Source organism: Coregonus clupeaformis, chromosome 10, assembly GCF_020615455.1.
Source record: "Coregonus clupeaformis isolate EN_2021a chromosome 10, ASM2061545v1, whole genome shotgun sequence".
Taxonomy (NCBI): Eukaryota; Metazoa; Chordata; class Actinopteri; order Salmoniformes; family Salmonidae; genus Coregonus; species Coregonus clupeaformis.
The window spans coordinates 49,359,935-49,374,947 of NC_059201.1; the positions used below are offsets into that span (position 1 = coordinate 49,359,935).

The 15,013-nt window shown below is 42.2% G+C and overlaps 1 protein-coding gene across 1 annotated transcript in view; it reads left to right on the forward strand.

The window, feature by feature from the left end:
- The window catches only part of LOC123491623 (plexin-B1-like), a 113,104-nt gene that overhangs the window by 37,322 nt on the left and 60,769 nt on the right, over positions 1 to 15,013 (forward strand). Inside the window, exon 3 of the mRNA XM_045223063.1 lies at positions 7,745 to 7,834. The gene's annotated coding sequence lies outside the window, so the exon portion shown is untranslated. The remainder of the gene's footprint in view (positions 1 to 7,744; positions 7,835 to 15,013) is intronic.

The window sequence follows — 15,013 nt, forward strand, 5'->3', positions numbered from 1 at the left end:
TCAAAATACCTTTCAAAGTACTTAGCGACACATGTTGATAGTCATTGACTTCCTAAGAAAACGATGTATAAGTTATGAACAAACAAATAGTCTAGACTCTAGTGCATGTGAAGCATATTGTGCGTGTCTGAAAATGTTACTCGCTGTCAAATCCTTGCTTCCTCCGTCCTTGTTTCCTCAATTCCTCTCAAAGCGCATTGGAAGGGGAGGTCCGACTCTGAGGGAGGGACTCCAATGAGCTTTGAGAGGAATTGAAGAAACAAGGACGGAGGAAGCAAGGATTGGGTGGCAAGGAACGTTTTTAGACACAGCCATAGTGATTTACATTTACATTTTAGTCATTTAGCAGACGCTCCTATCCAGAGCGACTTAGTTATTGAGTGCATACATTTTTCATACTGGCCCCCCGTGGGAAACGAACCCACAACCCTGGCGTTGCAAGCGCCATGCTCTACCAACTGATTTATCCATAAGAACATGACTAGTTTAGCTGTATGCTTCTCATGGTCAGATGGCATGGCCAGGGAGGACAGGGTAATGAGTAGTAGTTAGCTGGCTGTCAGCGCTATACTCATGATAACAGTGTGGGAGCATGGACTGGGGAAATAGGCTGTCAAGCTTACATCAGGACTCCCCTGCCACACAGACAGAGAAAGGGGAAGGGGACCCTCTTAGGAAAAAGTGTGTGTGTGTGTGCCTGCGCCTGTGTGCTGTTGTGCATAGTAAAGATCTACACACTGCTAATTCAAAACTATGGACAGACCAATATATACACCCCTTATAAGACATTGAAGATAATGTAAATTATATATTATCATTATTGAAGATAATGCAAAGAATGTTAACAAAATACATTGCTGAATGTAAAAATGCATAGCTGAATTTGAAACTACATTGCCAAATGGGAAACTACATTGCTGAATGGGAAACTACATTGCCAAATGGGAAACTACATTGCTGAATGGGAAACTATACTGAACAAAAATATAAATGCAACATCTGAAGTGTTGGTCCCATGTTTCAAGACCTGAAATAAAAGATCCCAGAAATGCTCCAAATGCACAAAAAGCTTTTCTCTCAAATGTTGTGCACAAATTGTTTTACATCCCTGTTAGTGTTTGTATGATGTCTGTGTAGCTGGGCAGAAAAATGTTTGTATGCTGTGTGTGTGGTTGTTAGTAAGGGTGTGTATCATCATGGGTAGCGTGTGTGTGTGTGTGGATCAATGGCCCCTATGGATCTGCCTATCAGTGTTAACAGGAGGAGAAGAGCATTAGATTGAGCTCATCTGTGTCTCTACAGGGGGTTATAGTGACCCTGTGGTTACGGAGTGAGGCCGATAATGTGTGTGTGTTGGTGCGTGGGTAGGTTTACATATGTGTTTGCATGTGAATTGACGGTAATGTACAAGTGGGTTCATACAGTGTGTGTGTGCATCTCCCCCTCTTTCTGCATCCCCCCTGTAATCTTCCAACACACACACACACACACACACACACACACACACAGTCCCATTTGCGGTCAGCAGGAGGGTGATGGGGAGATGGAGGGGGTGTCCATTGTGTTTCAAATGGAGCTGTCCATCCCCTGATATTGGAACAGAAGGAATAAGAAACCCCCTCTACCCTATTCTGATACACCTTCTCTCTCTCTCTCTCTTTATCTCTCTCTCTCTTTATCTCTCTCTTTCTTTAACTCTCTGTCTGTGTGTATGTGTCTGCATCACTTCCTCCCGTTGTCTTTTTTTTTGGCGCCCACCTCTTCCCTCCTCCCTATGTGGAAGTATGGGACCCGTGTTTTTTGATTGGGACCCAACGGCTCATCCATCATGGCCTGTCTCCACCACCCCCCACCCTCCTCTACTCCCGGTTGGTTTGACTGGTCCCTTGGGGAGATGATTGGGCTGGACCATTGGTACACAGATGGAGGGGTGGGGAGAGGGTTGACTTTATGACTGGACCTCGTATGGATTTTCTCAGAATCACAATGGAAAGGGTAGAGTGAGTTTTACCTCCACTGGCTTTGTTGTAGGGTGTGTGTGTGTGTGTGCAGTATTTGTGTGAATGGTAGAGTAGACATTATGGATTATCATATCTTCATTGGTGTGTGTGTGTGGGGAGGATCTGACCCCTCTGGTTATCAGCTGCTGGGCACCTGACACCATGTAATCCTATTGATCACATTAGGAACAATATTTAACCAGACCTCAGGCTATGTCCTTCTATATATCATGCTTAAACATCGTGTCAAAGGGCACAAGGTACTAGCACATATCAGCCTTGGGTCCTTGGCGCTATCTTAATTCGCCTTGCATCCTTTTCTCAAGTCCTTGCATCCTTTTCTCCTCGCCGCCTCCTCAACCATATTGGAGGAGAAGGTCCTTTTCCAATGCGTTTTGAGAAGAGGGGAGGAGAGAGAATGCAAGGAATCAAGGAAATATATATTAAGAAAGAGACTTTATGTTGCTCTTTTGAAACTGCCAGAAACAACATGACATCTAAGCCACAGGAGTACACAACACATTCAGCTTGACTCATTAACAACTGTAGGGCCTGCGTCCCAAATGGCACCCTATTCCCTATACAGTGCACTACTTTTGACCAGAGCCTATGGGCCTATATATATATATATAGTAGGGAATAGGGTGTCATAGAGTACCACAGTATGAGTCATAATACCCTTAAAACCTAGCAGTCAAACAAGGAAATGGTTCCAATTGTTTTTCCACCATGAATTTTTTCCATAGGGGCTTTTAGAAACAGTTAAAATAAGGGCTGTGTTTCGCGTAGTCTTACCCTGGCATGATGTTTTGATAACCGTGTAAATCTCTCTCGGACAAGGTGACTTTGATCAATATATTCGCCTGTATTTACCCCCAACAAATGAAATGCTAATTAGCTGCTAATGTGGCTATCATGAAGAACTACAAATGCCATGATGATCTGGACGAGACTGCCGAATCGAGGCAAAGGTAAGAATCTCTGGATTAAGTCTCTGTTAGATAAATTTACTAATTAATAAATTGGCTACTTTTCTGTGAACTGTCTTGGGCAAGTTTTAAATTGACACAATACCTGTTCACAAAGGTGTCAGCTAGAGATGACGTGCAGGAGCTTGCAGTGATTTGTAATCTTACATGATGTCTACTTTGATGCTAATTAGCATTTTCGAATCTGAGAGTAAATAGAGCCAAATATATTGATAAAAGTCACCTTGTCCGAAAACGATTTACATGGTTCTCAAAACATCACGCCAGGGTAAGCCTACACGAAACACAGACCTTATTTTAAGTGTTTCTATAATCCCCTATGGGAAAAATGAATGGTGGAAAAACGATTGGAACCATTTCCCTATTTGACCGCTAGGTTTTATGGGTATTATGACACCTCCACTGTGGGGCGCTATTTGGGAAGCATCCTAAGAAATACCAATTAGGCACATTCCTTTTCAACGTGAGTAAATATCTTTCCTCATGATCCTTGATGGAGAGATTAAACAGGGCCTGTGTGTGTGTGTGTGTGTGTGTGTGTGTGTGTGTTTCCAAGGTCAGGTCAGAGAGACCTTGTTTATCATGTGAGCCGGGCCATGCCGTACTGTACTAGGCTGATGTTATGGTTGATGTTGTTTTGTCTCTTGCGTTCCTGTTTAATGAGGTGTGTGTGTGTGACCCTTGTCCTGTCTGGGACACTTTGATGAATGGGACTGTTCTAGTGGAGGTGTGAGACTTGACTGTGGAGTGTTATCCCGCTTAGCGTACACACACACACGAACACACACACACACACACACACACTCTCTTTGTCTTTCTTGTCTCTCCCCCTCTCCTATAAGGCTGTGTGGGTGTAGTATCACCCTTAAGGATCTTCCGTACTCCTTCTCAGACAAACCCATTACACCACTATACAATCGCTAGACATTATCTATCTATATATAGGCTCTAGTATCTAGATATGTGTATAGCTTGTAGTATATGGTTATAGCATTACAATAAAAAATTAGTTGTGGTAAGTTTTACCCTCTCTAGATAATCAATGGACTAAAAATGCAGACTGACTGGTCAACCAAAATGGATAATATTACACTGGAACTTTCTCTACTTTTTAAGGGAGACATACAAACATAATGTTGCTTTCATGTGATGCAAACATGTTAGACATTTATAGTATCTGGTTAAATGGTTATAAATGACATGTTAATTATCTTCTATAAAGGTATGATGCATTTTTTTAAAGCCCATTTCAAAGTTACGAACAATTTTGGTATTCGGAAACAACTTCCATTCCTGTTGTTTTTGTATCACTGAGGTCCTACTGAAGTTCTACTGATCCTCCAGTCAACTAAAATGGCCACCTTATCTTCTTGAAATAAACATTGAAAGTGTCACCTTAAAGAGACACCAGAACATCTCCACAAGAAAATGATGTAACACCCCCTCAAAACTCTAACAACACGACGAGCCAAACAGTAAGACCACGTAACACCTAGCAATGGCCGACGTTATCCTACAAACATTCTACAGAGCAACCAGCTTTTAAAAGCAGTTCCTCAGCACTATCACTATATCACCATGTCCTAAAAACTGACATCTCTGATCTTTTCGGCCTGTATAAATCTGAGACCTTTTAAAATCTCCATACTATACACATACCATGTTGTCTTGTTTAATGAAGTCGGGTATAATTTAAAGCGTCTTATATTGTGCCGGTCCTCCTATAGGCCGCAGTCGGGGGTCGAGCCTTAGTAGTGTAGGCTAAATGTGCCCCAGTGTGAGTGCTGGAGAGGCTGAAATGTCAAGCGGTGTTTTCCAAGCTTCTTCAAGTGTATATATGGTGGAGAGGAGACGGGAGCACATATGGGAGTACGTAACATTCCTGAACCAGCTTCACAGAGAAGAGAGCTGGAGCGAGGAAGACATGGAGAGAATGAGATGAAAAATATTGATAGAAGAGAGGAAGTGAGGAAGTGGATAGAAAAATAGAAAGAGAGTGAGAGAAATGACGTGATGGAGAGTCTTAACCGTCCGACAGAGTTGAATGCGGCAGAGCTGCGCGATTTATTGGGACATACGTCTGCAACTTGAGAACAGCCAATGAAATGAGGTTTGTAAATGTGGAATAATAAATGGTCAATCAGACTATTGAGGCTACACTGCTGTGGACTATGAATTGAGCTTTATGGAAAGGGGGAGGGTAAAGAGAGAGGCAAGGAAAAGAACAAGGGCGGAGGAGGAATGGAGAAGTGGAAGAGATAGTTGAGTTGTAGAAAGGAGTTTAAGATTGAACTGAGAGGAAGAATGAGAGAAAAAGGAGACAGACAGAAAGAGCGTGAAAGAGAGCAAGAACAAGAGAGGGAGAGGAGAGACGAAGAAAGAGTGGACAGCAGACAGGTGGTCTGAAGGACGGAGGCAAGCCTCTCCATGTCCTCGTGAAAAGAGGAGGCGTATATTCCTCCTCCGGCCCAACCTAATAACCAGTCACGTCCTTCAACGATTTATTAGCTCAATCTCGCATCGGTGTTGTGAAACGGTCAAGGAGAGAAGAACCCAATACAAATGTATGACAGACAGACGTATTGGCGTGTGCATATGATATATAATGTAAACATGATTATGTACGCTAGCTCACCACAGAAATGTACTTGGAACTCTTATCTTCTCCTTTAGTTATCCTCACCAATCATCCCTTCATTCTTCTGTCACAGTTATGTTTGGCTGGAAATAGGCCTAGCTCCGGTCCTGTAATATTGGTTGCTTCATGAAGTAGAGTTGATCATGTCTTGAGTTACCTTAGACAAATTCTGAGTAAGGCGTCTCAAGATGGACAAATGGTGCTATTGCTGCTTTTTTCAAGCGAAGGTCGAATGTATGCGAGCACCCTCGTTCGGTTGGCTAGGCGCCAGCCGAACCGAAGCATGCGGAAGCCTTTAGAGAGACCGGTGCACCAGCCAGCCAGGGAGAGAGCTCGAGAGAGCCCCAGGCTAGTGATACAAAGCTCCAGGAATCCGTGGCATTTCGCAGACCCAGGCGAAGAGTCCTTTGGGGGAATAAATGGGAATGTGTTAAGGTCAACATTTATCCCTATGTGCCCTACGCTGGGGAGAAACACACAAAGACAGACTCCACCAGTCTGCATAGAAGGCACATGTTCTGGAATCTAGTGAATAGATGCATTGGTTAATACTGGAGAGATTTGAGGGTTTCTTCATGGACATTATGGTTTTGGTGGTTGTCCTTGTCCAGTCATAACTCGTACACAACTAGCATATTTATTTTCAAAATGTCTAACTCTTGTAAATTCGATTTGTTTGACTTTGATCTATTTTCGGCTGGAATTGATTAGAATGGTTCACTCTCTTTTTAAGCTCCATCTTTAAATGAATGTAATATTGTTTATTGACAACATTTGGCATGTCCGTGGCTCAGACAATTTACAGTAGGCCTAGCCCCTATATCAGTGCGAATGTTCAACAATACATTTCTATATTGAAGCCATGCAATTAGGCTTCTTAAAATGTGGACTGCAAACATGTTCAACATATTTAGCAAAGATGGGCAAGGCCTATATACATTTTATTTTGTTTCTGTAGGCTATTCAACAAACTATGCTATAACGGACTAACATTCAAATTAGAGTTGATGACAACGCAATACGTAAAAGACTTGAAGCAACCACATACACAAAAATGTGGAACATCTGCTCGTTCCATGACACAGACTGACCAGGTGAATCCAGGTGAAAGCTATGATCCCTTATTGATGTCACTTGTTAAATCCACTTCAATCAGTGTAGATGAAGGGGAGGAGACAAGTTAAAGAAGGATTTTTAAGCCTTGAGACAATTGTGACATGGATTGTGTGTGTGCGATTCAGAGGGTGAATGGGCAAGACAAAAGATTTAAGTGCCTTTGAACGGAGTATGGTAGTAGGTGCCAGGCGCACCGGTTTGAGTGTGTCAAGAACTGCAATGCTCCTGGGTTTTTCACACTCAACTGTGTCAAGAATGGTCCACCACCCAAAGGACATCCAGCCAATTTGACACAACTGTGGGAAGCATTGGAGTCAATATGTGGTCCTCTGTAGCTCAGCTGGTAGAGTACGGCGCTTGTAAAGCCAAGGTAGTGGGTTCGATCCCCGGGACCACCCATACACAAAAAAAAATATATGTATGCACGCACGACTGTAAGTCGCTTTGGATAAAAGCGTCTGCTAAATGGCATATTATTATTATTATTATTATTATTATTATTATTAACATGCCCAGCATCCCTGTGGAACACTTTCAACACCTTGTCGAGTCCATGCCCCGATGAATTGAGGCTGTTCTAAGTGCAAAAGGGGGTACACTTAGTGTATTAAGCCATGGAGCATGTTCTGATTGGCCAGTGAGGGATCAAGCCTCGACACACCTAAAACGTGTTTATTCATCAAAACCCAGCCCTTTTGTGCCACCGCTAGCTACTGTGCCCATAATTTCGGTTGTGAAAATAGCAAAAATATTTCGGACACACCTCCGAAACTATAGCGCTAAGATTTACCATTGCGTTAGGTTTGTTAAAATAGAACCCCTAGTGTTATTTCTGTCTATTTCAATGTCACACTGACTATCTCATACTGAACTTATTGAGGTTAAGTATTTTGCAAGTGACCAGATTATTTTCTATCTTTATCGGCCATCTTGTTTCAGCGCCCTGCCTTAATAAAGACACACTTAAGTGAGCTACAGTAAACACTTCTTTTTCTCCACAGGGCTGGATCTCAATAGTCTAGAGTGGCTTCGTCTCCTTTCCTTCATCTGCACTGATGTGAAAGAGCTGGACAGGTGAACGCTATATCCCGGTAGGCATCCTTTACTGTATATCACTGTACAATCCTGTGTTTATTATCGGATTTGGATTTAATTGGAGAAAAAAGATGACTCCCACACACACACTATTACCTCTGCACTTTGTTTGTGTTTATTTATACGTTACGGTCGGATACCTTTTTCAAAACATTATCATCTCAGTCCATGAGAGGGAAGAAGTCGAGGATAGAAAGCCATTGTAGACTATCTAGATGCAGCCCTTGTCTTTTCCCTGGGTTGTATTTATTAGGCACCAAACGGAAGAAAACGGACTGAAGCAGGGAGGGGACTACCTTAACTTGTCCAATAAGAAACGCTCATTTCATTGTCTGTTTTGCTACAGTGTGCCCTAATGAATACGACCCAGTCCTCATCTCTCAACAGCCTATGGTAGGTAGTAACTACTGTTTCTGCTGCTACAGTGGCACTGGCCCCCTACTATTTTACGGCATCATTTTCACCCCTGGAAGTTTATGCAATGCTGCTCGCTGGGCACCGTAAGCACCCCACACCCTGTGATTTATGTTTACGTTATGGAAAAGCGACGTTTGGGCACAGCAACACAAAGGCTCTTTGTTAACAGGTACATCATTCAGGTTGGGGGCCTAGACAGTTCTCTCTCTCTCTCTCTCTCTCTCTCTCTCTCTCTCTCTCTCTCTCTCTCTCTCTCTCTCTCTCTCTCTCTCTCTCTCTCTCTCTCTCTCTCTCTCTCTCTCTCTCTCTCTCTCTCTCTCTCTCTCTCTCTCTCTCTCTCTCTCTCTCTCTCTCTCATATAACTGTTGTACACACCATTCACATACATATACAGTGCCTTCAGAAAGTATTCACACACCTTTCACTTTTTCCAAATGTTGTTGTTTTACAGCCTGAATTTAAGATTGATTCAATTGAGATTTTGTGAGGCCTCCCGAGTGGCGCAGCGGTCTAAGGCACTGCATTGCAGTGCTTGAGGTGTCACTGCAGACCCGGGTTCGATCCCGGGCTGTGTCGCAGCCAGCCGCGACCGGGAGACCCATGAGCCGGCACGGGTTAGGGGATGGCCGGCCGGGATGTCCTTGTCCCATCGCGCTCTAGCGACTCCTGTGGCGGGCCAGGCGCATGCACGCTGACACGGTCGCCAGTTGTACGGTGTTTCCTCCGACACATTGGTGCGGCTGGCTTCCAGGTTAAGCGAGCAGTGTGTCAAGAAGCAGTGCAGCTTGGCAGGGTCGTGTTTCGGAGGACGCATGGCTCTCGACCTTCGCCTCTCCCGAGTCCATACGGAAGTTGCAGCGATGGGACAAGACTGTAATTGGAAATTGGATGTCACGAAAAAGGGGTAAAATAAGTCAATAATAATACAAAAACAATAGATTTTGTGTCACTGGCCTACACACGATACCCTATAATGTCAAAGTGGAAATCTTTTTTTTTTTTCTTTTTTTTTTGTTGCAAATTAATAAAAAATGTAAAGCTGTAATGTCTTGAGTCAATAAGTATTCGACCCTTTTGTTATGGCAAGCCTAAATAAGTTCAGGAGTAAAAATGTGCTTAACAAATCAAATCACATTTTATTGGTCGCGTACACATATTTTGCAGAGGTTATCGCAGGTGCAGCGAAATGCTTATGTTTCTTGCTCCAACAGTGCAGTAATACCTAACAATACAACATAATACACACAAATCCCAAAAATACAAAAAAAGGAATTAAGAAATATCAGAACGAGCAATGTCAGAGTCTGGAATATAAATATATACAGTGGGGAGAACAAGTATTTGATACACTGCCGATTTTGCAGGTTTTCCTACTTACAAAGCATGTAGAGGTCTGTAATTTTTATCATAGGTACACTTCAACTGTGAGAGACGGAATCTAAAACAAAAATCCAGAAAATCACATTGTATGATTTTAAAGTAATTAATTTGCATTTTATTGCATGACATAAGTATTTGATCACCTACCAACCAGTAAGAATTCCGGCTCTCACAGACCTGTTAGTTGTTCTTTAAGAAGCCCTCCTGTTCTCCACTCATTACCTGTATTAACTGCACCTGTTTGAACTCGTTACCTGTATAAAAGACACCTGTCCACACACTCAATCAAACAGACTCCAACCTCTCCACAATGGCCAAGACCAGAGAGCTGTATAAGGACATCAGGGATAAAATTGTAGACCTGCTCAAGGCTGGGATGGGCTACAGGACAATAGGCAAGCAGCTTGGTGAGAAGGCAACAACTGTTGGCGCAATTATTAGAAAATGGAAGAAGTTCAAGATGACGGTCAATCACCCTCGGTCTGGGGCTCCATGCAAGATCTCACCTCGTGGGGCATCAATGATCATGAGGAAGGTGAGGGATCAGCCCAGAACTACACGGCAGGACCTGGTCAATGACCTGAAGAGAGCTGGGACCACAGTCTCAAAGAAAATCAATAGTAACACACTACGCCGTCATGGATTAAAATCCTGCAGCGCACGCAAGGTCCCCCTGCTCAAGCCAGCGTATGTCCAGGCCCGTCTGAAGTTTGCCAATAACCATCTGGATGATCCAGAGGAGGAATGGGAGAAGGTCATGTGGTCTGATGAGACAAAAATAGAGCTTTTTGGCCTAAACTCCACTCGCCGTGTTTGGAGGAAGAAGGATGAGTACAACCCCAAGAACACCATCCCAACCGTGAAGCATAGAGGTGGAAACATCATTCTTTGGGGATGCTTTTCTGCAAAGGGGACAGGACGACTGCACCGTATTGAGGGGATGATGGATGGGGCCATGTATCGCGAGATCTTGGCCAACAACCTCCTTCCCTCAGTAAGAGCATTGAAGATGGGTCGTGGCTGGGTCTTCCAGCATGACAACGACCCGAAACACACAGCTAGGGCAACTAAGGAGTGGCTCCGTAAGAAGCATCTCAAGGTCCTGGAATGGCCTAGCCAGTCTCCAGACCTGAACCCAATAGAAAATCTTTGGAGGGAGCTGAAAGTCCGTATGGCCCAGCGACAGCCCCGAAACCTGAAGGATCTGGAGAAGGTCTGTATGGAGGAGTGGGCCAAAATCCCTGCTGCAGTGTGTGCAAACCTGGTCAAGACCTACAGGAAACGTATGATCTCTGTAATTGCAAACAAAGGTTTCTGTACCAAATATTAAGTTCTGCTTTTCTGATGTATCAAATACTTATGTCATGCAATAAAATGCAAATGAATTACTTAAAAATCATACAATGTGATTTTCTGGATTTTTGTTTTAGATTCCGTCTCTCACAGTTGAAGTGTACCTATGATAAAAATTACAGACCTCTACATGCTATGTAAGTAGGAAAACCTGCAAAATCGGCAATGTATCAAATACTTGTTCTCCCCACTGTATGTACAATGCCTTCAGAAAGTATTCACACCCCTTGACTTCTTCCACATTTTGTTTTTACAAAGTGGGATTAAAATACTCTGTAAAAATTCTAACATTTTAAAAACATTTATGAAAAATAAAACACAAATATATCTTGATTTGATGAGTATTCAACCCCCTGAGTCAATACATGTTAGAATCACCTTTGACAGCGATTACAGCTGTGAGTCTTTCTGGGCAAGTCTCTAAGCGCTTTCCACACCTGAATTGTGCAACATTTGCCCATTTTATTATTTTCAAAATTCTTCAAGCTCTGTCAAATTGGTTGTTGATCATTGCTGGACAACCATTTTCAGGTCTTGCCATAGATTTTCAAGCAGATTTAAGTCAAAACTGTAACTCGGCTACTCAGGAACATTCACTGTCTTCATGGTAAACAACTCCAGTGTAGATTTGGCCTTGTGTTTTAGGTTATTGTCCTGCTGAAAGGTGAATTAATCTCCCAGTGTCTGGTGGAAAGCAGACTGAACCAGGTTTTCCTCTAGGATTTTGCCTATTCCGTTTCTCTTTTATCCTGAAAAACTCCCCAGTCCCAAGCATACCCATAACATGATGCAGCCACCACTATGCTTGAAAATATGGAGAGTGATACTCAGTAAAGTGTTGTTGTATTGGATTTGGAAATTATAACAACGTTTCCACGCTTGATGAAGACCTAAGTGTCGAAAACATTGTTATAATAAAATCACCTGTGAGCATGAGCAGCAGTGTGCGGCGCTTTCCTTTTTATTTGCCATGAATTCACCTACAACTCCAGCACCTGCAAAAAGTACCTGGATCTGCGTATGTTCTTCAGCTTTTGTATTGGATTTGCCCCAAACATAACACTTTGTATTCAGGACAAAACGTTGATTGCTTTGCCACATTTTTAGCAGTATTATTTGAGTGCCTTGTTGCAAACAGGATGCATGTTTTGGAATATTTGTATTCTATACAGGCTTCTTTCTTTTCACTCTGTCAATTAGGTTGGTATTGTGGAGTAACTACAAAGTTCTTGATCCATCCTCAGTTTTCTCCTATCACAGCCAATCAACTTTGTAACTGTTTTAAAGTGACCATTGACCTCATGGTGAAATCCCTGAGCGGATTCCTTCCTCTCCGGCAACTGAGTTAGGAAGGACGCCTGTATCTTTTAGTGACTGGGTGTCTTGATACACCATCCAAAGTGTAATTAATAACTTTACCATGCTCAAAGGGATATTCAATGTCTGCTTTAAAAATAAAAAAAATCTACCAATAGGTGCCCTTTATTTGCGAGGCATTGGAAAACCTCCCTGGTCTTTATTGGTTGAATCTGTGTTTGAAATTCACTGCTCGACTAAGGGACCTGACAGATAATTGTATGTGTGGGGTACAGAGATGAGGTAGTCATTCAAACATCCTGTTAAACACTATTATTGTACCAGGTGTGTGTGGTAGGTTGGTTGGTGTGTGTGTGTGCGTCCGTCCGTGTTAAATTAAATATTTCTGTATTTCATTTTCAATCAATTTAGCTAAAATAAAAAAAAAAACATGTTTTCACTTTGTCATTATGGGGTATTGTGTGTAGATGGGTGAGATGGAACATCTATTTAATCAATTTTGAATTCAGGCTGTAACACAACAAAATGTGGAATAAGTCAAGGGGTATGAGTACTTTCTGAAGGTACTATATATTTATATTCTGGACTCTTGACATTGCTCATTCTGATATTGCTCGTTCCGATATGTAAAAATGTCTTGTTCTTTAAAAAAAATATGTGGATTATGTGTGTATTGTTATTGTATTGCTAGATACTGCTGCACTGTTGGAGCTAGAAACGAGGTTTCGCTGCACCTGCGATTAAAATCTGCAAAACTGTGTACTTGACCAATAAACTTTGATTTGATTATGACAAGACTTCTGTACTACACTACCCTGAAAAGAGAATTAGACCATTTGGTTTTTCCAAAGAGGGGTGGGTTGGTCCACGGTCGGTCGAAAATGTATGGACCAGTTGTTCAGTGTTTCAGAACTGGTTCTCTGTCTGTGTGTGTGCATGTAATCCTTTAGCATAGCTCCTTTACAGTCCGCCTTGTTCCAAGCAAATCCAAGCATGTCTAAGTATATTTGAGTCATATGAAAATGGGTTAAAGGACCCTTAGTAAAATAATACCCCTAAGAATGTTTTGTAGCCATAGGTTATGAACTGGAGTCACATTTGGCATTACCGCCGTGAAAGAGTGAAAAAAGAGAATGAATACACTGAATAATCGCTGTAATTGCTAATGTATACTAATGGTAGCCTTTCGATAGGGTTGGGCGGTATCCAGATTACCATACCTTCATACCGAGCCTTTGCCTTCCTGCGATATACAATATTACCTGTATTGCACACAAGGAGCACATTTGTATTTTTTTCAGTTGGAAAACAAAGCCCAAAAAACTTCACTTACCAGAATGCCAACAAAATACTAAGGAATCCCCATAAAGGATGGTAGCTAAATGCTAATGAGCGCATTCAAACATTTACTACTAAGACAGACAACCCAGCTCATAAAGCGCTGCAAGTATCTCAAAACGCAGTTTGCAGCACACACAAAACAAATATTAGACAGCAGGGATCTTAATCCAGGGGGGATTCTGCTGCTGTTACCAAGAAGCTTGATCTTGCAAGCTAACGTTAGCCACTTAGCTAACGTTAGCGAGTTAGCAAAATCCAGCTGGAGATAATTTTATTTGCCACATCTTAGATAGTAAGCTGGCAATCTTTAGGAGTGAATTTCATAGTGTAACTTGATCACCTCACTTAAGTTGTGCTGCAGGAGTGGCTCACCTCACAAAGCTCCTGTTTTGCTCATTGTGCTTCTTTGTAAACAAACGAACGTAACTAGCTCAAACAGCTGTTTTTGGAAACTAGTACCGGCAAGCTTCATAATGAAAAATAATCTAACAGGTGAAATGATGCAATATGTTATATCTATTACCTGGTGCACAAGATAAATGCAGGTATTTATTTAAAATGTACAAATATTCAAATTTATTCAAAAAATATGTTGACGGTTTTGGAAAAACATACAGAGGGTATTTCGAAATACCCTGGTAACGGTATACTGCCCACCCCTACCTTTCGACGCTAACGTGCTAAATATGGACACCACTTTGGCTTAAGCATGAAAGCGTAGGGGAGTAAATATTAACCCAGCTCCTCTTTAGTTAGTGGTGCATATAGTGGTGTACTGTAACATATTGTGTACTGTAATATCTCTGGCCTGTGCTTTCTTTTGCTCCGTCACTGTTATTCTGTGAGTTCCATTTCCTGGTCTTCTGACATCATGAGTCATGAGAGAGAGAGAGCGTCTGGGACTAGTGTTGGTGTGTTGATCCACAGTGTGACTTAGTGTGTGTGTGAAAGCAAACGTGTGCATGTAATTCATCACATTGGACTGTATGTTCTTTGGTGTGGCATAATGTGTGTAATGTTTGCCTTAAGGGCTGGATCATGCATATTCGTGTGTGTGCCCCCTAGTGGTCTTGGGTGGTCTCTTACTGTAATGCTACAGTCTGGAAATACCTAACCTCACCTGTTAAACTGTCACTGACTTCGCAGACTGATTGTTATAGATCAACTGTGGAGACTAAGAGGAGCTAGTAAATCTCTTCAGAAGCTCTTCAAAACGTATTACATTTCAACAAAATTATAGATCTTAACAACGCTGTGCTGGCTTGGCTATTTTCTTTTCACATTGTCCTCTCCAGCACGCTTCCAATAACCTATAGTGGATGTGTAACAAGGCCAGTACAGCTCGGCTTGACTTGGCTCAGTTTGGC